The 22,355-nt window shown below is 47.4% G+C and overlaps 1 protein-coding gene across 1 annotated transcript in view; it reads left to right on the forward strand.

The window, feature by feature from the left end:
- The first annotated feature begins 9,429 nt into the window (after positions 1 to 9,429).
- TNIP1 (TNFAIP3 interacting protein 1) overlaps positions 9,430 to 22,355 on the forward strand; it is a 130,901-nt gene continuing 117,975 nt past the window's right edge. The window contains exon 1 of the mRNA XM_075344341.1: positions 9,430 to 9,565. The gene's annotated coding sequence lies outside the window, so the exon portion shown is untranslated. The remainder of the gene's footprint in view (positions 9,566 to 22,355) is intronic.

Consider the following 22,355-nt stretch of genomic DNA (forward strand, 5'->3'; position numbering starts at 1 on the left):
CAAAATTTGGAGTCACAGCGGGCGATGTGCATGTTTTGGAGACTGCTCACCGTTGACGGATCTCCCATAATATGGAGCTATAGCGGGCGATGGGCATGTTATGGAGACTGCTTACCCTCGTTGGACGTTATCAAAATACGGAGTCAGCAGGCGATGGGCACGTTACGGAGACTGCTCATCCATGTTCTTTCCAGTAACAGTTGATAGGGTCCAGTCTCGTAGTCTCATTAGTTGCAGTTTTTTTATTACAATCTGTTACATTCCTCCATGAGTCATGTATGTTAGTTGTTTTTTTTTAGCTAATGCCTTCATGTGACAGATGACATGCAATCCACTGAACAACCACACCTATTGTGTAAATGTACAATGCGTGATCTGAACCCGCACTTTATACTGTGGCTGGAAATGGGGATTTTGTGCCCATATTATTTCAAATAATTACTTGGTGTATTCCTGTAAAAGTATTGAAGATTCTGAAATTAAAGGGGTATTCCCATCTCCAAGATCATATCTCGATATGTAGTAGGTGTAATAATAATAATATTAGCAAATACCTCCAATTAGAAATGTTATACAGCCATGTCTCTTAACTCATGTGCAGGGCATTGGAGGACCTTATGGATCAATAGTTATGACCACTAGCAACTAACTAACTGTGACTATATCTGTGGATACCTAAGCTGTAGGGCTGAGCGGATCCGGACTGTAATAGTCCGGATCCGCGCAGTTTCAGCGCTATATCTGTGCCAGACCCGGGCACGGGATTCAGGGTGCACGATCCGGAATCGGCAATTAATAAAAATAAACAAAACAAGAAATAAATGAGAGTTTCATACTTACCAAGACCCTGAGTCATGGCGGCACACTGCTTCCAGGTCGCGCATTCACTTCCTGTACTATCCATCGTAATCACACAGCTTTCCGTATTTTCCCCGCCCACCGGCCGTCCTCTCATCTGTGATTGGTTGCAGGCTGACGTGCCCCCAACCTGTGACAGTCTCTGCTGCGGTCATTGCTTATCGTGGCTCAGTCATAGGCTACACTCAGAGCGGGCAGCCGTGCTCTATGGCTGCTCGCTCTGACATGTAGCAGAGCTGGATGTGTCGCCGTGGGACGTCGTGTGGATTACGATGGAGTTGGAGGGGTGTGTTGGGGTTAATAAAGTGGTGAAGGAAGAAGAGAGTTTTGTACTTTAGTTCAAATAAAGGATTTTTCTCTGTCTTGTTTATTTACATTCACTTACAGGTTTGTGCGATGCAGGTATCTGATAGACGCCTGTGCCATCACACAACCCAGGGTTTAGTAGCAGCCATACGCTGCTATTAACCCCTGCTATTACCCCGATTGCCACCGCAACAGGGCAATCGAGATGAGCCGATATCACACCGGAATTGTCACATCTAATAGATGTGGCAATACCGGGCGGCTGCGGGCTGAGAATATACCAGCCCCCAGCCGACGTTATCATGGCTGGGGATGAAAATTAGGGGGAACCGCATGTCATTTTTTTTTAAATTATTTATTTAAAAAAAAACGAATGTGGTTTTTCTTAGACCGCAGTCACACTTGTGAGGGACATCCACGAGTCTGACATAGCAGCACAACCGCACACTTCTGACAGGAGCATGCATGTGTTTCTAGGTACATGCATGCTCATGCTCAGAGAACGGCAGGCTGTGCCGGGTGAGGTCATGCTTGGCAGACCCGCATGAGTCTGACATCACCGGCACAGCAGTACTCTTCTGACAGGTGCGTGCATGTGTTTCTAGGTTCATGCACGCTCATGTTCAGAGAACGGCAGGCTGTAAAAAGAAAAACAATAGAACAATCGGGGAGCTTAACACCAATAAGGCACCAGGCCCCGACGGTTTTAACAGCGAGTTTTATAAGGCTATGAGAGATCTGATCTCGCCGGATTTAACTGTTGTATTTAATGCATTTTTGGAAGGAGAGGAAATTCCTAAAAAATCAAACGTAGCATATGTCAAATTACTCCCTAAGGGAACTAAAGACCTGGATGATCCCTCTAGTTATCGACCCATATCACTTATAAACCAGGATTTAAAAATAATATCTAAGATTATGGCTAATAGATTGGCCATGATTCTTCCAAGGATCATTACAGAGCACCAGGTAGGGTTTATTAAAGGGAGAAATGCTGTCACTAATATCCGGAAGACAATACTAGTGGTGGATGCGGTGAGATTGGATCAGATAGAGAGTGGGGCAAGACCCGCTCTAGTTACACTCGACGCAGAAAAAGCGTTTGACAATGTAAATTGGAGCTGGCTGGACAAAGTACTAGAGGCCACAGGGATTGTAGGCAAAATGAGGCTTTACATTAGGAATCTTTACGCTAACTCGGGAGCTAGGATACACACTCCAGGTTTTCTATCAGATGTGTTCCCTTTGATGAAGGGAACAAGACAAGGCTGCACGTTATCTCCCCTTCTATTCAACTTGGCCATTGAACCATTATCAAGAATACTGCAGGGGAATAGTTTTAAAGGGATTAAGGTAAGGGGAACTGAAATAAAGACAGCACTTTTTGCCGATGATGTCATACTATATATGGGGGACCCTAACGTGGATTTGCCACAGACTCTAGCCCTAATTGAAAAATTTGGATTAGTCTCAGGATTCAAATTGAATAAAAAAAGTGTGAGATCCTGTTCCTAAAAGGGGGGAATGCAAGAGATGGTTGTATATGTGGCATTCCTATAGCACAGACATCACTTAAATACCTGGGAATTCACATAGGAAGAACGGTGGAATCAATTTACGAGATGAATTATGGCCCACTAATTAGGAAAATTATAGCACAACTAAAGGGATGGAAGGGTCTGCCTCTACCACTACTGGCAAGGTGCCACCTGATAAAAATGATGAGCTTTCCTAGACTGTTGTACCCATTCCAGACGATCCCGATATTGCTAAAACTGAGGGACGTAAATAGGCTCAACTCAGCGTATGCGGATTTTATATGGAGGGGGAGGAAACCTAGAATAAAGTTACGAACACTGATGAAGTCAACGGAGGAAGGAGGTCTCAGTTTCCCAGATGTTCGGGGTTATAACCTGGTGTGTATAATGAGACATGTGTTTGATTGGATGAGAGGAACGAGCAGGCACTCGGACTATGGCATGGAAGCCAAGTATGCATCACCGTGGGATTTGGCGTCCATTTTACACTCTCCATTGTCCAGGGCGGATGGGCATATAAGGAACTCAATCTTATTCCGAGACACTATGCTAACATGGAAACTGGTAAGAAAAAAATTGGGACTGTCATGGAAAGTATCTAAGTACTTAAATCCCTGGGCATCTCCGAACTTTCCAATGGGACGGGAAAATAAGCTATTTACTAGATGGAAAGAGAAGGGCGTCGAGAGAATGAAGGATGTCATGAATGTGGAGGAGAGAAGGTGGCTGACAGGACGGGAAGTGCTTGACAAGTATGACCTTAATAGCTCACATATCATCCAATATGAACAACTGAAGCATGGAGTATTTGTAGATTTGGGGGAGCTTGGAAAGGAATTGAATAAGAGTTTGATTGATGAGCTTATGGAAAGTGATGTAGCAAGTGTAAATGTTTCCCAAATTTACCGAACATTTCGGGGAATGCTTATATCTTGCGAGGATAGCCGTACTCTAACAGCGTGGGGGAAACAATTGAAAGGGCAGGAAGTTGTAGGGGATATATTGAAGGGATGGGTACAGATGCGGAAACATGTTACCAATGAGAGATGGAGAGACACCCAATTTAGAATTTTACACAGGGCTATTATGGGCTTCAACATTCCGGGAAGAGATATGCGGTGTCCTAAATGTCAAAGAGAAAAAACAGATATGCTACATGGACTATGGGAGTGTAAGGAAATTCACAGGTTCTGGAATCAAGTTAGATTATTTGTCCAGGCAACATGGGGAATTTCTGGAAATCTAGAGCTAATGGTGTGGATTTTCCATTCCTTTGAGGGAGGAGTAAGAGGGGGATCGGACATGCCGGGAAAGAAGAAATATACAATAGTACATGACATAGCCATGATAGCCAAACGGTCCATCTTAAAGCATTGGATACAAAGGGAGGGACCATCCATAAAAGAGGTCATCGGTGAATTACATAATTTATTGAGGCTGGAGAAAGTGGAAGCGGAAAGGGACAAAGACAGGTTGACACCCAAGTTCTTTGGGAAATGGAGAAACTTCATTGAAAGTCAATTTACTCAGGGAGAAATAGATAATCTGATGACATCTTTTGTACAATCGGAATGGTACCTTCTGAATGATAGCCAGGACAACCTGGGTAAACTGAAAATCACGTAGGTGTGGGTTCCGGAGGGAAGGGGAGACGAGACACTAAGGTAGCAACAAGACGTGCCAGAAAATTTGGAAGCATTCGGGGTTGGCTCAGGGGCTTAATGATTCTAATTGACTTGTATCGCATCTGTTATTTCTTAGTACTTTTGCCTTGGTTTAATAGAGACCATATCAATCAGATAAACAGTTTAAAATATCAAGTTGGGGCATCGCACCCTATTATGTCACATATTGTCAGACAAATGTTTTTCCTTGTGTAACCTTGAATATCTTGTTATGTTTATAAAAAATTGGAAAATCAATTAAAAGTTTTGGAAAAAAAAAAAAAAGAAAAACAATTCCTGCGAGCAGGTGGAAATTTGGTGCTGAAATCTGGTGCAGACGATTTCAGAACCAAAAGTGCACCTCTTGGCAAAAAAATCGCAGAAAAATAACTGCGGCAAAAACTGCGGCAAAAATAATACGTAAAAACACAGCGGGTTTTTTTTGCCAGGAGGTGTAGATTGGATGCAGGAATATGGTGTAAAAATTTCAGCACCAAATTTGCATCCCTTGGCCCAAAAAATAAAAAATAAAAAAAATTCTGCCAGCAAGTGGAAATTTGGTGCTGAAAGCTGGTACAGATGACTCCAGCACCAAATGTGCACCTCCTAGCAAAAAAATGCGGCAAAAAACGTGGAAAAATAACCGTGGCAAAAACCGTGGCAAAAAAATATGTCAAAACACCGCGTTTTTTTGCCAGGAGGTGCAGATTGGATGCAGGAATATGGTGTAAAAATTTCAGCACAAAATCTGCATCTCCTGGCAAAAAAAACCTGCAATTTTTCTGCTAGGAGATGCAGGTTTGTGAGCTCAGTGACCTCCACCTGAGGTCAGGTTACCTGAGATCAGAGATGAAGGACTGTGGGAACCTCCAGCTGTGACCGCAATTGACCTGAGTGACGTCACCGCTCAATGCGCAGCTCATTCATTCTCTGGAGATCACAGAGAGCGGTCGTGTTCTATGGCCACTCTCTGTGATATTCAGATGTAGCAGAGCTGAAGCGGCGTGGGACTTCTGTGGATTACATCGGAGCTGCGGGGTGTTGGGGTTAATAAAGAGGTGAAGCAGGGGGCGTTTGTATTTTATTCCAAATAAAGGATTTTTCTCTGTGTCTCTGTTTATTTACATTTACTTACAGGTTTGTGTGATGCAGGTATCTGATAGACGCCTGTGCCATCACACAAACCTAGAGTTTAGTAGCAGCTGTGTGCCGCTGCTAACCCCTGCTATTACCCCAATTGGCACCGCATCACACCTCCGGGAAGAGCCGGTAATGTACCGGTATTGTCGCATCTAATAGATGTGGCAATACCAAGCGGCTGCGGGCTGAGAATACCAGCCCCCAGCTGGCGGTATCTTGGCTGGGGATGAAAATTAGGGGGAACCACACGTCGTTTTTTTTTAATTATTTATTTAAATAAAAAAAAAAGCCGCATGCAGTTTCACTGCAGTCACACATGCAAGGGACTCGCGCGAGTCTGCCATGGCAGCAAAGCCTCGCACGTGTGACTAAATACACAGCACAGATACAGCCCGACAGCTGGGGCTGCAGCCGCGAGCTATATCTGTGCTACCGATTATTTATTTTTACCACCATGCTGACCGACAGTGCACTGCTTTCCCCACCCACCGGCCTGGCGCCTGTGATTGGTTGCAGTCAGCTGACACGCTGCTGTCGCGGGCGGCGGGGCGCTGCGCTCGCTAACGCTTGGGTCCGGCGCTGCTTCTGCTGCTGCTCGGTGGCTCGAGCAGTGGGCCGGATCCGGGGACTCGAGCGGCGCTCCTCGCCCGTGAGTGAAATGGGGGTGGTTTGTTTGGGGATTTAGTCCGTGACGCCACCCACGGGTTGTGGTGAAGATGGGCACCACCGCTGCTGGTGACGGGGATCCCGGGAGCGATGGTAGGGAGCAGCTAGGATGTTGTTTTCCCCCTCCGTGGGTAGGGGTTGGTGGTCCCGGGGCCCGTGGTGAGACGGGGAGGCAGAATTGGTGAGGTGCAGGGTTGCAGGGACAGCGCAGCGCGGTGCCGGATGGCACAGGTGTACTCACTCAGCAAGAGATGCACAAAGTCTCCGGTAAACCAAACGGCTGGATGGACGGGTCCCGCAGCCGGCTGCTGTGTCCCTCCCCGGACAGGTGATGGTGGCTGTCTTTCCCTGCACCTTTGTGTACTATCTTGACTACGATGGGTCCCCAATGGTAGTCCGCTTCCCGGTGTACGGATGCCGGAGGAGCCCGTTTTGCCCGCAGGCGCTGGCCCTTGGGTCTCTAGCAGTTGGCGGTGGCTGTATACCCTCACGGTGCGGACAGTTGCCTTCTAACGGGTCTTTGGCTGTTACGAAACCCCTGGGGTTCCTGTCACACTCGGATTTGACTGTTGACGGCGACTCCAAGCCTAGTCGGGGTCCGATGGCCCTGCCTGTGTGTGCTAGCTTCACTTCGCTCCCCGGTCGGTACCGGCGGGACACCGCCCGACACCGGTCCTACGGTTCCGCGTTGATCCACCACTCCTGCAGACGGCCACCACCGTCTGCCAACCTTGCTGTCCATGCCTGGGCCACAAACCCAGACACCCTCCACTTTACTCCTCTCACTTCAACCTCCAAGACTAATCTCTCTCCAAGACTAATCTCTCTCCAAGACTAATCTCTCCAGGACTGTGAACTCCTCGGTAGGTCGGGCCAACCGCCTGGCTCCGCCCCACCTGGTGTGGACATCAGACCCTGGAGGAAGGCAACAAGGTTTTTGTGTCTGGCTAATGTAACTGTCTGGGGTGTGGGGGTGTGTGTGTGTTACCTGTGACGACCTGGCTAGTCCAAGGCGCCTCACTGCTACTCAGGGTGGGGGCGCGTCTAGCTGCAACCAATTACACGCATCGGTGGGCGCGGAAAACAATGAATATTGAATTGTTGGCTCCGGAAGGGAATAGCGTGACCCGGAAGGTGTGTGCCGCCATAACAGTGCCTCGGTGAGTATGCCGCGCTCGATCCTACCCCCCTAACCCCTCCACAAACGTTTTTAACCTCCGAATTACGGTCCCCATTGATTTATATGGGCACCGGATTCCGGAGTGGATCGGACTCTTTTTAAAATCTGACAGTGATCCGCTGGTACCGGATTTTTGCCCGTTCGATCAACTCTACTAAGCTGCAATGCCCTGCACATGAGGTAAGAGACATGGCTATATCAGGAGAACTATACTACATTTCTAATTGGAGGTATTTTCTAATTTTATTATTATTACACCTATTACATATTGGGATAGGATCTTGGAGATGGGAATAACACTTTAAGGAAACTCAACAGAGTGGCACCAAAGAGTTGAAATTATGTTATCCTATTGTGGAGGCACTACTGCTGGCCTCATTCCAAGCAGTGGGATTATATTCAGGGGTGGGATTCAAGTTTTTAACAACATGATCCTACACAGTGGATTTGTGTTATGTTACGTGTCATCTTCAGTGCCCTGCTCCCCCAAGTGTCAACTATAGTATTCCCATTTGCTAGTGCCCCCCTCCCTAAATATCCACAGTGCCTCAGAAATAGAAAAAAGTGCCCCTTCAGGCATCAGCCAAAGTTCCCTTCCTTATTCCCATCATAAAGTGTATTTTTGGATAGTTCTTGTAAATACAAACAATGTTGCCATTTACTGTTTCTTAAAATTTCCAGCCATTCTTGAGATATTAACACTTTATTTCTTTTGTTTACAGCTGGTTGCCTTGGAGACCGACCACAAGTGCTGGCCAGACAGCAGTACACACACACAGCACTCACCAGCTCCTTTCTACAGAATGTTTAAAAGTGCTTTTATGCATCTGAAGTGTGCTGTTACCTCTTAGGGGTACTTTACACGTTGCGACATTGCTTCTGAAATATCGTCGGGGTCACGTCGTTAGTGACGCACATCCGTCGCCGGTAGCGACATCGCAACGTGTAAATCCTAGATGCGCCGATAAACGATCGCAAAAGCGTCGAAAATCGGTGATCTGTGTAGCGTCGGTCATTTCCATAATGTTGGATCGACCGCAGGTACGATGTTGTTTGTCGTTCCTGCAGCTCCACACATCGCTGTGTGTAAACCCGCAGGAGCGACAAACATCTCCTTACCTGTGTCCACCGGCAATGTGGAAGGGAGAAGGTGGGCGGGATGTTACGTCCTTCTCATCTCCGCCCCTCCGCTTCTATTGGCCGTCCGATTAGTGACGTTGCGGTGACGCCGAACGCACCTCCCCCTTGGAGGAGGGATAGTTCGGCAGTCACAGCGGCGGCGTCGAGCAGGTAAGTGCGTGTGAAGCTGCTGTAGTGATAATGTTCGCTACGGCAGCAATCACCACATATCGCATGTGCGACGGGGGCAGGTAATATCGCACTGGACATTGCTAGCCGATGCTAGCGGTCGCAACGTGCAAAGTACCCCTTAGTCCTGGCCAGTTTAGGTGCAGTGCTTATAAAGGTGGTCGGTCTCCTAGGCAACCAGCTGTAACCAAAAGTGTTACTATTCCAAGAATGGCTGCTTTAATAAGCAGTAAATTGCAGAAGTGCCTCATAAACCTCAATAGTCTCTCCGTTATCGTACCGACCTGGATGATCTTGTCGCCAGAGTCATCTTTTGCCTGCAGAAATGCATGGCATAAGCCCCCCCCCCCTAAAAATTGCCAAGTCTTGAAAGAGTTAATATTTCCCTATTCTAACACAGCAAAAAAAAATGCTGCGTGTTGAGATTTAATTATAGTCTTTTTAATGGTTAGTGACATTTTCCAGTTTAGTTTCACTTTGCAGACTCCTCAGTCTCTGCAGCCTCTGTCCTCACCAAGCAGCTCCAGCATACAAGGTGTTACTAGAAGTCTCCTCTGTGCGCATGCGCAGACTGCTACTGCCGTACGTGAAACTGTCGCACTGGACCGCGGCTTCGTAGCTTCGCAGCTAAGCGGAGATGAGGGGGTGTCCTCTGATCAATAGGGGCGTGGCCGTGAAAAGACCGGAAAAGTCGTGTCCCTTGGAGTGACAGCTCTGTTGGGAGGCGGGCTTTTGCGGTCCCTGACGTCTGCTCGCTGATTGGCTACCGTCATGCTGGGAATTTCCAATCTAGTGTTGTAGGAAGTGGTCAGTGTCCGGGTCGCATTGTGTCTATTCATGGCTGCGGGACCCTGCAGAGCGCACGGCGGAGGGAGCTGAGCGCACACGGCGGCGGAGGGATCCAGGTTTGTTTATGTTCTTCTTCATGTTGCACCTCATTCCGCTCCATCTGTACAGAGACCTATTGCTTTCCCTGCGGTATTATTTGCAGGCTCTGGCTGTTGATAATTTATGATTGGGATTTTATAGTATAGTATGGTATAATCCATATATAGTACACAATACATGTATAGTACAAGGCGAAACGCGAATTTGGCGAAACCATCGAATAGGTTAATGCAAGGTTTTTTTGTTGCAACTTGCAAATATGCAAAATAATTTGAGATCTGTTATCATTCCCATCATTGATGAACCTCAATTGCCCCAATATGGGTTAATTAGAATTCAGAACTACAAGTCCCTGCAATGCGTTCCCCATCTATAAATATTCGCACGTGCGCTGTCGCGTCACATTGTTTCGAAAATCGTAGACTTGGATCCGTCACACAACAGATGCCGCCTGCGACCGCCTGACCCAAATCCATTAGGGACTATCGCGTTTCGCTGCGTTCTCTGACGATATCGGCAAAGAATGGCAGCCGACCCTCAAGACCTTCACCAGCTAAGATGGGGCCGTTTTTTTTTTAGTTTTTTTTAATATACAGTATTAAATCTCTAAAAAAAAAAAATATCCGTTTTTTTGTTAATTTTTACCTTTTTGTGTGTAATTTATTCTTTTTTTGTGATTTATTTTAAAATATTTCCTACTTTTTTTGCGATACTTATTTTTTTCAATAATTTTTTTATCTTTTTTGATAGATTTATTTCTTTTAAAATAATTTTTACAATTTTGTTGTGATAGGTTGATTTAATTTTTTTTACCTTTTTTATCTCTAAATATTTTCCACCATTTTTGATAGCTTTATTTTAAAATTGTACCTTCTTTTTCTGCGACAATAGATTTATTTAAAAAGTTATTTTTACCTTTTTGTTTTGTGATACATTTTTAAATATTTTCTACCTTTTTAGGATTTATTTATTTTAAAATAATAACCTTTTTTGTGAGATTTTTGAAAATAATTTGTAACTTTTTTATGATAGATTTATTTATCTTTAAATATTTTCAACCTTTCTTGGGATATATTTATTTTAAAATAATGGTTACCTTTTTTTGATACATTTATTTTCTACCTTTTTATAATAGATTTATTTATTTTAAAATATTTACCTTTTTTGTGATTTATTTATTTTTTAAAAAATAATTTTTACTTTTTTATGATAGATTTATTAATCTTTAAATATTTTCAACCTTTCTTGGGACATATTTATTTTAAAATAATTTTTACCTTTTTTTTTTTTTTAATTTTTTTTTTATAGATTTATTTAAAAAAAAAAAATTGTACCTTTTTGTGATTTATTTGTCTCTAAATATTCTCTACCTTTTTTGGGATATATTTATTTTAAAATTTTACTTTTTTTGCAATTTTTTTTAAAAAAAATAAATCTTTTTACTTGTGATACATTTATTTTAAAATATTTTTTTTACCATTTTTTGTTAATGATTTATTTTTTTATTTTATTTATGTCTTTATTTCAGACATTGTTAGGGTCATAAGATATATTTAATTCTGTTGCCTATTTTAATTGCAAATTCAGCCTCAATCACAGGACCCCCCCGGGACTGGACAGGGGGATCCATCCTAAATCATCACTGAAGCGTTATCTGCAGTCCAACCCGATGTTAGAGGGTCCAGAAATGATGAACACCTAATAATATAAGCGTAAATACAAGATAAACTTCAATATATAAAAAATGAAAGCAAGCTTACAACCCTGTTAACCCAAAATTAAGACCTACCCTGAAAATAAGCCCTAATGGGGCTTATTTTGAGTATGCTTAAAATATAAGCCCTACTCCAAAAATAAGCACTAGTTGCGGTTCCATAAGGAAGTATCCAAGCAGCTAAAAAAGTTCAAGAATACAGCAGGAGTCTTCATCAAAGAAAGCAGACACCCCCAAAACAAATCTGGTATGTACCCACCACTATAGGACTGTTTCTGCATCACAAGAATAGCAGATCAGATAAGAAAATGTGCTGTAATATATAAAAACATGAACATTTCTGCACCAAATACTCGGCGTGTGCACATAGCTGTAACGGTAAACCAAAAATGTGTCCCTTTTAAGGTGCTACAGAGAGATGGTAGTTCACCTTATGGATGTGGCAAGATAATTAGTAGAGATGGCTAAAAACTGAGAACAAGATCAGCACTAAAACCACCATCAGTAGGTCTGAGAAAATAAAGCACCAAGGTACTGTATACCCATATCATATGTGGTGTTGAAACCAATGGTGACCAGGAACTCGGAGCCGCCGCACCCGACGCGCGTTTTGCTATGAAACCTTCATTCGGGAACCTAAAACATCATTCCAGTGTTATCTGCAGTCCAACTCAACGTTATTGAGTCCATAGTTAAATATAGTTTAAGCAAAGCAGCGGTGCCCATCCCGGAAGGGGCCGTGCCCATCCCGGAAGGGGCCGTGCCCATCCCGGAAGGGGCCGTGCCCATCCCGGAAGGGGCCGTGCCCATCCCGGAAGGGGCCGTGCCCATCCAGGAACTATTCCAATCAGTACTCAGTGCAGGGTTGGAAGCGCTGCTGTGAAGAGATAAAGAGGTCTCTCTACTTTCTTTGTGATCATGAATGTTCTTAGATGTGGGACCCCCATTAGTTGGTATGTTGTGTATTAAAGGACGGGGACAGATTAATTGAAAATGTGTTATTTTTGGCTCATGATATAAACAGGATAGTATACGGCTGGGACACCCACCGATCACGACAATGGGGCCCCACTTAAATGGAGGGATGGTCCCACGTAAGCACTTTTGATCTACGGTATGGGACTGATGGAGCTCAGAGTTTGGAGACCAGAGGGCATCGCTCATCGTTCACCATCAGAAAGGAGCAGCAGAGGACATGTTTGACAGTAACCTGTAGGTTTGGGCTTCCTAAACCATGGACAGAATCAATCAGACACCGGCTCTTTTTTTAAAGCCATGTATGTTTTACCCTAAAATGAAAAATCTATCTCGGGACTATGCACCTCAGATGACTAGTCCATGAGTCTGGTCCATTGAGATTCCATTGTTTAGATCGGAAGGGGTCCCATCAGTTGCCAATGGTTAATCTTTGTAGGATCCCTTTAACTATATCTTTGGCTGTCATTCATGATGTTATGCTTGAGCTCCACACTCTTCTCTGGAAATGTAGTATTACAGAATATCCTTTTGTATAGACGGGCTGTTTTCAGCCAAGTGTCGGCTCTAAAGCATGTCCAGCACCCGCACTCCCACTGATTAGCTGTTTTCATTTCCGATGGCTGTATACAGTCATGGCCAGAAGTGTTGGTATCCTTGAAATTGTTCCAGAAAATTATTGCAATTACATTTGTTTATCATACACAAGTTTATTTTCTTGTATTGGAACAACACAGATAACCCCCCCCCCCCCAAAATACAGAAAAAAGTCAAATTGGACTTAATTTCACACACAACCCCTAAAATGAGCTGGACAAAATTGTTGACACCTTTCCAAGATTGTGGGTAAACAACTTTGTTTCAAGCATGTGAGACTCGTTCAAACTCACTTGTGGCAAGTAACAGGTGTGGGCAATATGAAAATCACACCTGAAACCAGATAAAAAGGGGAGAAGTTGACTAAATCTTTCCATTATGTGTCTGTGTGTGTCACACTAAGCATGGAGAACAGAAAGAGAAGAGAACTGTGTGAAGACTTTAGAACAAAAATTGTTGAAAAATATCAACAATCTCAAGGTTACAATCTCCAGAGATCTTGATGTTCCTTTTTCCATGGTGCACAACATTATCAACAAATTTAAAACCGATGGCACTGTAGCTCATCTCCTTGGACGTGGAAAGCAGAGGTAAATTGAACAGTTTCAACACCAGATAGTCCGGATGGTGCATAAGCAGCCCCAACCAAGTTTCTAAGAAAGTCAAACTGTCCTGCAGGCTCAGGGGGCATCGGTGTCTGCGCAAACTATCCATCCACATTTGAATGAACTGAGACTCTATGGAGGAGACCCAGGAGGACCACACTGCTGGCACGTAAAAAAGCTAGGCTGCATTTTGACCACATGTACGAGACTAAACCAAAATGTTTCTGGGAAAGTGTCTTGTGGACAGATGAGACCAAGACACAGCTTTTTGGTAAAGCACGTCATTCTACTGTTTACCAAAAATGGAGTGAGGCCCACAAAGAAAAGAACAAGGGACCTATAGTCATGTATGGTGGAGGCTCAAAGATGTTTGGGGTTGTTTTACTGCCTCTGGCACTGGAGGCTTTGACTGTGTGCAAGGCATCATGAAATCTGAAGATTACCAAAGGATTTTGGTCCGCAATGTAGTGCCCAGTGTGAGCAAGCTGAGTTTGCATCCTATTTCATGAGTATCCAGCAGGACAATGACCCCAAACATACTTCAAGAAGCCACCAGGAATGGATGGAAACAAAGCACTGGAGTGGCAGCAATGAGTCCGGATCTAAACCCATTGACACCTGTGGAGAGATCTTAGAATTGCTGCTGGGAGAAGAGAAGACGCCTTCATATATGAGAGACCGGGAGCATATTATAAAGAAGAATCCAAGGTGAAAGGAGTAAGAAGCTTGTGGACGGTTATAGGAAGCCATTGATTGATTGTAGGTATTTATTCCAGAGTGCGTGCAACCATATATTAAGTTGAGGGTGCCAACAATTTTGACCGGCCCATTTTGAGGGTTTTGTGTGAATTATTTGTTTTTTTTTCCCCTCTGTTTTCTTAGGCTAGTTTCACACTTGCGTTGAACGGTATCCGTTGCATTGCGTTGTGTAACGGATGCAACGGATGTGTTGCATATAGTGGTACAACGGATGCAACGGATGCTGCAAAACAACGCAATTCGTTTTGATTTTTTTTTTTTTTAATTTTTTTTTTTTACAGTTTTACCAGCGGCAGACTATTGGGAACGATCAGCTGATCGCTCCCAGTAGCCGGTCGCCGGGTGATCAGCTGATCGCTCCCTGCAGCCGACCGCCGGGTGATCAGCTGAGCGCTGTCACTTGCCGGCGCCCGGGCATGCTGGCGGGCGGGCGCTCAGCTGAACGTTCGGCCACCGCGAGCCAAAATAAAGTTTGATTTAAAAAAAAAAGAGCATGCGCAGTGAAATCCAGAGGATTCCGCTGCTCAAAACAACGTTACATGCTGCGTTCCTTCCGCTGGGCGGAAGCAACGCAGCGTCGCCCAGCGGAAGCAACGCAGGTCCTTTTGGTACAATCCGTCACCCATACAAGTCTATGGGAAACAGCGGAATCCGTTAACGGAGTCTGCTGTTTTCCAAAAGGGCGGATTGTAACGGAAGGAAAACAACACAAGTGTGAAAGTACCCTTATTTGTGTTGTTCCAGTACACACAAAGGAAATAAAAATGTGTAATTACAGTAATTTTCTGGGAGAAATACTTCATTTTCTGAAACAATTTCAAGGGTGCCAACACTTTTGGCCATGACTGTGATGAGGGCACATTCTTGGAAAACCCCTTTGATAAAATTCTGAGAGCCCGCAATCACCACAAGGAGGACTTAGTGAAGTCAGAGGTGCCAACACTTTCGGCCATGACTGTATAGACACCACGGCTCCGTTCGCTGTGTAGTGGCCATTTCCAGGTACTGCAGCTCAGATCCTATTCATTTCATTAAGAGCTGAGCTGCAGTATGTGAAGATGTCCACTACGCCGTGTTCGGAGCTGTGCCGCTCGGCTCCATTCGCTGTTTACATTCCGCCGCTGGTGTTGATCTTGGCGGTGCCGGATGGCGGACCTCTTATAATAATAGCCTATAGATATATGATGCCTGGAAAACCCCTGTCTAGGTTGTTTTATTGATAGTCTTAGGTTTTCGCACTGTTTATAGCGACGTGTTGCCCAGCGCTGTGGCTTTGGTCTCGGAGGTTTATTTTCTTCTATACCTTTATCTGTTCGTCGCTGTGGTTTGCAGTCAGAACACTGATCGGGATCTTTTCACATAACATGCGGTGAGTACAACTACGTGACTGTGTGCGAGACCGACGTCATCCAGCTCCTGACACCGCGTACTGCAGAACCAGCGCAAAGGGAGGAATCCATGACACCCTGACCATGAAGATGATCGCACATTTATATGTGATGTCTGATATCTACATAATAAAGACTGGGGAATATATATATATTATATATATATATATATATATATCTCTATCTATCTCTATCTCTATCTCTATAATATATATATATACACGGTATATATATTATATATAATATCTATATATATATATCGTGTGATATATATATACACACAAACATCCTTGGTGGGGAAGGGGTTAAGCATATTAACACCTGTTTCTACAATCCTGCAAGCTATATATATATATATATATATATATATATATATATATATATATATATATATATATATATATATATATATATATATATATATATATATATATATATAAAATGTGTCGCCCTGGGCAAGCCAGGGGACACAGGTCACAACACCACCACACCCCACACTCCAGGTAGGCACATCACAGCTAACCAGAAATCCTTGTTGCCTTCCTCCAGAGGCTGATGATTCACACCAGGGGGTGGGCCAGGCGGTTGGCTCCGCCCACCAAGGAGATCACAGCTTTGGAGGCGGGAAGTACCAGGCAGTCCAGTGAGGGACATGAACGAGTGAACAGCAGATTAGCCCCGGGCAGGGCAAGAGTGAAGTCTAGCTGAGGGCTAGAAAAGAGTAAACAAGCAGTGAAAGTAGAAAAGTGGAAAAGGAGGAAAGCAAGTGAGGTGACAAGAAGGAAGGAACGCCTGAAGGGTCCAGCTTTGTGTAGGGCCAGAACAGCAAGGTCAGCGACGGCGGTGACCGTCTGGAGTGGGACCGTTTGGAAGTTCCTGGAAGGACCCCGTTGGCTGTGTGCCCGGTGGTCTGGAGCAGTGTTCCGAAAGACAGTCAGCACCAGGGCAGGGGCCTCTCGGACCCCGGCAAGGCTAGGAGTCGCCAAATTTGCCGAATCCGTCAGTGAAGGGGACGTAGATCCCCCAACAACCAAGTCCCGATTGACGGCAACAGCCCAACCTGAAGCAGAGAGACACCGCCACCGCCAAGGCACCAGTTTCTCAGGGCCAGCGCCTGCGGGCAAAGTGTAGAGCTCCTCCGGCCCAGATTGTAGTCGGGGAGCGGGTAACCGGAGGGAATCCACCGCTACCATCAGTCAAACATAGGTGCAAGGAAGAGGGACATCACCGTCAACTACCGGGAGTGCAGGTGCAGCCGTCTGTGGGACCGTCCTACCAGCCGTTTGGTTTACCGTACAAACTGTGTCCAAGTCTCAGGCTGAGTGAGTACGACAGTGCCGCAAGGCACAGCGCTGCCCCCGCGTCCCTGCGCCCACCAGGCCCCGCACCTCCTTCTCCACCACCGGGCCCCGGGATCACCAACCCCTACCCACGGAGGGGCAACACAACACCTGGCTGCTCCGCATCACCATCCCCGGGACCCTCGAATTGAGCAGCGGTGGTGAAATCACCACAACCGTGGGTGGCGTCACGAACTATAACAATTCCCCCACACCCAACCACAATCCCCTTTCACTCACGGGCGAGGAGTGTCGCTCGAGAAACCCTGGGATCCGGCCCACAGCTCGAGCCACCACTGAGCAGCTGCCGGACCCGAGCAGAGGGGGCGAGCGCGGTGTGCTGACACCCTCCTCCCCGCCCGCGACAACTTGGCGTCACGAACAGGATCTTACCGCTCTGCCGTCTGGTAGAGGTGCGCCTTGTTACCGCCGGAGGCATCCGGCAGGAAAATTTCAGAAGCCGCCATCTTTGGCGCGAAAAGTTCCCGCTCGAGCGTCTTCTCGAGCAGTAGAGGCGCGAAGGCCAAGACCCCGCCCCGAGAGAGGAGGGGCCGAAAAGAGCTAAGGGGGACGCGATGGCGGCTGGCCGCATGTAGCTGCGGCTATACAAGCAGAGACGCCAGGACTCTGCAGACTGACTGGGTTCCTGGAAGGCACGATTGCCAAGATGTACAACCCAACGCCCAACGAGGAGGCCCCCGCGCCCGGCACGGCGACGTGGTTGAGGGACCGGACCGTCCCACTGAGTAACCGTCTGCAGGCTCATATGCAACTCCTCCTGGAGGAGTGGGAGACCGACATGGCGGACGTGGTGGCTGCTATGTGGCGACGCGAGGCAGAAGAGGATTTGGAGGAGCGGGTAAGCGACCCACGCCCCTGTATTCCTGAGGGATCGGCCGTTGGAGCTGAGGGGCCCGGCCGGCTTCCGCTCACCCTGCCTCTCGCCCCGCTACCCCTGATAGTTGCTGCCGCCCCGCCATTAGGCCCGCTACCTGCCCAACCGGTAGCGATACCCTGCCCAGCCGCTCCGGCGGACCAGCCGGCTGCCGACGATCGGGACGTCCCTGAAGTACACCAGGGGGAACCGCTAGAGCCGCGGCCCCTTAACAGCATTGTGCCAGAAGCCCCGGCAGTGATGGTGCCAGGCCCCGAGTCCGGGACCGTGGCCTGGATGAGGGCCCGGGTGATTCAGTTCCACCAGCGCCAGCAGGAACAGATCTTCAGGATGATGGAGCAGTGGACCAACGAGGTGGAAGAGCTGATTACAACTGCCCCGATGTGCGGAGGGGAAATGGATGTAGCAGAGTCGACTAGTGACCCACGTCCCTATGTCCTACCAGGACCGGCTGCTGCGGCTGAGGGGCCCGGCCTAGTCTCGGCCTATGGACCGCCCTCACCGTTACTGATGAGGCGCCTCAGTGTAAGCTCGCCTAATATGCTGCTCCGTGCTACTGCGGAAGGGTCTGAAATGCTGGATGCTGGAGGTCAGGAAGCTGCGACAGCTGGCGGCAACCCGCCTGACGCAGGAACAAGAGATGACGACTCCTGCCCTAGCCTCGGGTCTGCTGTTGAGTGCGAAGAGGCAGGTGAGCGTACCTGCTGTGTAGGAGACCCTGTGGTTGTTCATACTCCGTGTACCGGTGGAAATGGGTACCGGATGCCCCTGTCACCGCGGGCATGTCAGTGCATGTTGGATATGCTGGTGGCAGAGGATGGGTCCGCCGCAGCCGAGGAATCTGAGTAGGGCAGCGGATGCCCGCAGCACCGTCCCCGTTGGGACCACCATTGTTTGTTTGTTGAAAGTTTGAAAAATGAAAATGATAATTAACCGAAGTTTACCTGATTGTCTGCTGTGATTGCAACCGGCTGGAGCCGGCACAGTTGTCCCCGGAGGGACCGTTTAAAAATGCATGGGAACTATCCATGGACAAGCCCGTGAACTTGCAGGGCAACCACAGACGTTAGTGGCTTGTAAATATGTTGGTTACCGTTACCGTTTTCCGCAATGCCGCCTCCGGAGAGGCAGGTTGGAGGGAGGGCCCTGAGCAGAGCAGGCCAGGGCCCAGCCGCCAAAGGAACCGGTGGCTACCCTCTGGAGGGAAGGACAGATCCCGCTCGGGTACCGTGTGCTGGACTGTGGGTCAAGGGGTGCTGCCTGGGTTTTAGGGGCAGCATCAGGGCCAGGCTGCTTGGGTGGGAGAGAGCGGAAACCGTAACCGTAAACCGTTGCAACGTTAAAAGTAAATGTGCCTCCCGTCTTGGGAAGAAGTTATTAAAAATGTTATTCATGTTTGCTTAACCTTGTTACCCCTTTTTCAGAAAAATAAAACCGGTGTAGGACGGCAGCCCGCGGACGGTCTGCATTTTGCTAAGGGGGAATGTGTCGCCCTGGGCAAGCCAGGGGACACAGGTCACAACACCACCACACCCCACACTCCAGGTAGGCACATCACAGCTAACCAGAAATCCTTGTTGCCTTCCTCCAGAGGCTGATGATTCACACCAGGGGGTGGGCCAGGCGGTTGGCTCCGCCCACCAAGGAGATCACAGCTCTGGAGGCGGGAAGTACCAGGCAGTCCAGTGAGGGACATGAACGAGTGAACAGCAGATTAGCCCCGGGCAGGGCAAGAGTGAAGTCTAGCTGAGGGCTAGAAAAGAGTAAACAAGCAGTGAAAGTAGAAAAGTGGAAAAGGAGGAAAGCAAGTGAGGTGACAAGAAGGAAGGAACGCCTGAAGGGTCCAGCTTTGTGTAGGGCCAGAACAGCAAGGTCAGCGACGGCGGTGACCGTCTGGAGTGGGACCGTTTGGAAGTTCCTGGAAGGACCCCGTTGGCTGTGTGCCCGGTGGTCTGGAGCAGTGTTCCGAAAGACAGTCAGCACCAGGGCAGGGGCCTCTCGGACCCCGGCAAGGCTAGGAGTCGCCAAATTTGCCGAATCCGTCAGTGAAGGGGACGTAGATCCCCCAACAACCAAGTCCCGATTGACGGCAACAGCCCAACCTGAAGCAGAGAGACACCGCCACCGCCAAGGCACCAGTTTCTCAGGGCCAGCGCCTGCGGGCAAAGTGTAGAGCTCCTCCGGCCCAGATTGTAGTCGGGGAGCGGGTAACCGGAGGGAATCCACCGCTACCATCAGTCAAACATAGGTGCAAGGAAGAGGGACATCACCGTCAACTACCGGGAGTGCAGGTGCAGCCGTCTGTGGGACCGTCCTACCAGCCGTTTGGTTTACCGTACAAACTGTGTCCAAGTCTCAGGCTGAGTGAGTACGACAGTGCCGCAAGGCACAGCGCTGCCCCCGCGTCCCTGCGCCCACCAGGCCCCGCACCTCCTTCTCCACCACCGGGCCCCGGGATCACCAACCCCTACCCACGGAGGGGCAACACAACACCTGGCTGCTCCGCATCACCATCCCCGGGACCCTCGAATTGAGCAGCGGTGGTGAAATCACCACAACCGTGGGTGGCGTCACGAACTATAACAATTCCCCCACACCCAACCACAATCCCCTTTCACTCACGGGCGAGGAGTGTCGCTCGAGAAACCCTGGGATCCGGCCCACAGCTCGAGCCACCACTGAGCAGCTGCCGGACCCGAGCAGAGGGGGCGAGCGCGGTGTGCTGACACCCTCCTCCCCGCCCGCGACATATACACACACACACACACACCGTATTTTTCGTTTTATAAGACGCACCGTGTTATAAGAGGCACCCCAAATTTAGAGAGGGAAAAAAAGGTATATAAAAATGGGGTCCGTCTTATACTTCGGTGCTGTCATGGTGAAGTGGGTCACAGGAGGCAGAGGCTGTGCTGGCAGTAGCGGCGGGTCCGTAGCGGCGGCAGCAGCAGCAGTGGGTCAGTAGTGGAGCAGGCCGGTGCGGTGAGTGTCCCAGTGTCCGCGGTCCCGGTTCAAATGATGGCGCCTGGAGCGGCGCATGCGCAGATGGAGCTCTCATCCAAGGGCTCCATCTGCACACGCGCTGACTCCCGGCGCCATCATTTGAACTGGGACACTCTCCGCACAGCCACCGCAGACCGCACAGCCACCTGCCTGCACACAGAGTGGCAGCCAGCAGGCCCGCCCACCCGCACAGAAAGGCAGCCGGCCTCCAGGACAGAGGAAGCCGCCGCCAACAGGCACCCGGTCGCCGCACAGACAGCCCCCCCGGTAAGCTATATTGGGATTTTAAGACGCACCCCTCATTTTCTTCTCAAATTTTTGGCAGGAAAAGTGCGTCTTATAATCCTAAAAATACGGTATATGTCTTTGGCTGTGTCTGTCCTTTTAATGCGGGCTCTCACGGTGAGCCTGCATTATTCCCCACACGTGTCTGCTGATCTTAACAGCTGACATGTGCTACTATCAGAAATCCACCCACACCTGTTAAGCCCTTAGATCGAGCTGCCAAAAACCCAACAGCGTGATCTAACCCCTGTGGCTGTCATGACTTATTTTCCGGAAATGCCAGCAGAGAGCCAGCACTCACAGGAGATCAGCATTTCTGCTGTACAGAACGGGGCTGATCCTGACGCTGAAACCCTGCTCTGATCAGCAGAAGTCCAGGCATAAAGCCAATAAAAACTGTAAAAAAAATAAATAAAAAATGCTTTTAAAAATATGAAAAACAAAAAAACCCCTACAAGTTAAAATCAGCCTCCTTTTTGCCCCATTGAAAATCAATTAAAAAAAACAAACACATATTTGGTATCACCGCTTTCAGAAATGCCCAATCTATCAAAATGTAAAATCACCTTATCTGATCGGTACAAGGCATAGCGATTTAAAAAAAAAATCAAACCGCTAGAATTTAGGTTTTTTTTTCACTACAACATTGAATTAAAATGCAATAACAGATGATCAAAACATGACATCTACCCAAAAATGGTAGAAATAGAACCGTCAACTCAAGACGTAAAAAATAAGCAGTCACTGAGCCCCTGATCCCGAAAATGAGAACGCTACAGGTCTCGGAAAATGGTGACAAAAGCGCAAATTTTTTTTTTTTGTCTTTTGAATTTTTTTTCATGACTGTAGATCAAAATGAAAACTATACCTGTTTGGTATCTACAAACTTGTACTGATCTGGGGAATCGTACTGCCAGGTCAGTTTTATCATATAGTGAACACGGTAAATAAAAAACCCTCAAAACAATTGTAGGATCGCACTTTTTTTTTTTTTTTTTTGCAATTACACTGCACTTATAGGGCAGAATGGTGTCATTTAAAAGTACAACTCGTCCCGCAAAACACAAGGCCTCATACGCTTATTTTGACGGAAAAATAAACACGTTATGGCTCTTGGAAGAAGGGGAGAAAAAATAAAAAAAAAACAAAAACGGAAAATTGCCAGGTGGTGAAGGGGTGTAAATGTCAAAGAGCACTGGTTTGTAATGGATGATGGTTCAGGTCAGGTCTAGTGATCACAGCAGCA

This window comes from Anomaloglossus baeobatrachus, chromosome 4 (genome assembly GCF_048569485.1).
Source record: "Anomaloglossus baeobatrachus isolate aAnoBae1 chromosome 4, aAnoBae1.hap1, whole genome shotgun sequence".
Lineage (NCBI taxonomy): Eukaryota > Metazoa > Chordata > Amphibia > Anura > Aromobatidae > Anomaloglossus > Anomaloglossus baeobatrachus.